The sequence below is a fragment of the Phyllostomus discolor genome, chromosome 5, assembly GCF_004126475.2.
Source record: "Phyllostomus discolor isolate MPI-MPIP mPhyDis1 chromosome 5, mPhyDis1.pri.v3, whole genome shotgun sequence".
Classification (NCBI taxonomy): Eukaryota; Metazoa; Chordata; class Mammalia; order Chiroptera; family Phyllostomidae; genus Phyllostomus; species Phyllostomus discolor.
Window position 1 is genome coordinate 9,897,511 of NC_040907.2, and position 2,446 is coordinate 9,899,956.

The 2,446-nt window shown below is 49.4% G+C and overlaps 1 pseudogene; it reads right to left on the reverse strand.

Moving 5' to 3' along the window:
• Window positions 1-299: 299 nt before the first annotated feature.
• On the reverse strand, window positions 300-2,145 carry LOC114496869 (annotated as a pseudogene).
• Window positions 2,146-2,446: the final 301 nt, after the last annotated feature.

Sequence of the window (2,446 nt, forward strand, 5' to 3'; positions counted from 1 at the left end):
AAAGAAACGCCAACCCAAAGGTAGCTGGCATGGCTTTAACAGTCATGGATAAAAAATTCTTAGGAACTAATGTGATTTATAGAAATAATTGTATATAATTATGTATCATTAACACATAATTATATATAAATGTACATACGTAGGTACACGATGTATTATTAATATAGAATAATAAACGGGCTACCACATAATGTTAACATGTTCAATACGTCAGAAAGTTGAGACAATTCTGTTTTTTTTTTTTAATTTTCAAGGTGCTTTATTTTTAAAATGGTTCATGACACGAAGCTTCTGGCCCATTCTGCCAATGTACGAGCAACAAGCGCTTGCTTGGCAGCTGAGGAGCACTCTTCAGTAGCGTTTGAAAACTGAGTAAAAATCCGTATAAACCAAATATTCAGATGGTTTCCATGACAACACGTGTAAGCGTGGCCCCGTCTCCTAGCCTTCCATAATGTTCCGTCGGTGCCAACCCCGCTTACAAAGATGTTTCAGAACGAGCAATAGTTAAGTGGTCCCCCAGTCCCTTCACTCAGGCTGCCCTTGCTGTAACAGCTACATGAATGGCATCTGCACGTTACTACGAGCCGAAGGGCAGGCTGCCGGGTGGCGCTCCATCCCACTCTCCCAGGCGAAGGACACCGGCAGAGTGCTGATGTCCTGCTCCTCCACTGTGGGCAGAAAGTCATGGTTCTGGACTGGCTGATGCCGGCCCTGACATTGCGTAGTAGGTGGTCAGCCTCTGGAATCCACTGAAAGTAGAAGCAGAGCAATGGTGTAAGCACCCACGTTTCCAAAGAGCACCCAGTCCCCCACAGGCATCTCGGGCAAGGCGCAGCGCCCTGCAAGGCGATGGAGGCCATCACATGCGGCCCCCATGTGCTGGACCAATAGTGCTTCTCATCTGGTTTGGGCCTCTTCTGCAGAAGGGGTGTTGTGTGGGCATGATCACAGAGGATGCAGTTAAATGGTCCTTGTGCTCCATCATTCACGTAACATGTGAAGGTTTTTTTCACTCGACTCATCTTCATCATCAGAGCCTGGTTGTTCCTTTAATGTGAGGTTTTGGGCAAAGATATTAACTGCAGGTGTGGAAACTGATGCAACATAGTATCCGCCTGGCTCCACTATGCGGGTCACTCCGCAGTCGGATGGAAGATACTTTGGCCAGGGCTGGGTTAATGACGCTGGCGATTTCCTCAGATTTAAGCTTTACATCCTCAGATCCAGGAAAGCCACCACCAGTATCCAGGAGATACATGTTGAAACCAACCTCAGCTCCCACGTTGCAGACCCAGCGGGCGTCGGAGCTGGCCTGCAGGCAGGTCTCAGGGTCCGTGCAGCTGTGCCCCACGTGGAAGCTGACACTGATGACGTCAACATTTCGCTCTCTTGCCTGTCCCAAAAGGAGCCTGCTCGTTCTGAGAGTGGCACATTTAACACTGAGACGACAGCCTGCCCTGGAATCACCAGCAGTGATCCTCAAAACCGACCTGGCCTTGGGATGTGCCCTGGCAGCTCTCACCAATGCGACTGTCCACCGAACGTCACCATTTGGACCCCATTACTGGCAGCGTGTTTAGTCTAAGACACTTGTTTGCAAGGATTTGCATAGACCATCCTCTCTGGGGGCACCCCAAGACTCTGCGCCGATTGCATCTCAGTCTTGGGGACACAGTCAAATCCTGTCCCGATGGCAGCGAAGGTCTTCACTGTGGTTCTGCTGTCATTGCATTTGACTGCATAAAAGGGGGTGACCGGACGGAGAGCTTTTAACTGTTTCACATTTCTTTAAAAGGTCTCCCAGCTTTGCAACATAAAAGGCATCCTTATCACCGGAAGGAGAAACTTCACTGATGTTTTGGCCCAGAATGTCCTTGGTGGTGAAGCCTTCACGGAGGAAATGGCAGCCAAAGTCTTCATCATTGAGGCTGTTCATGGTTTCTGGATATTCGTCTGAGACTCCACAATAAGGAAAATTAATGTGAAATTTAAAGAAATGATTGCTAGCTCTTCCCAAAGGCAGTTCTCCAGGAATTCCCAGTCCTCTGGAACATGGGTGTTCGCTCCATGCAGCAGTGGCAATGACCTCTGAGTGCAGGGGGCCTCAAGCCGACCCCATGGAGATGCCACGGCAACTGGCAAGCACACAGGTGGCCAAGCTGAGACAATTCTTAACCCGTGTGATCTAATGACGTTGAGTTCAAAATACATAAAGCTGAGCTTCCTGGGTTTTCTTTTCGCCTTGTGTCTCCCAGATGGGGGCCTGGAGAAGCCAGCAGCATGGACTCCAGCTGGCACAGACAGAGGCCCAAGAGCCTGCTGGGTCACGGGTGGGGGCCGAGGCAGGAATGCCCCCGATGTCCAGGTTTCAATAGAAAGTTACTTGTCACACTAAGACCTAGGAAAATCCCGACTTGAATGAGAAAAGACAACACACACCCAC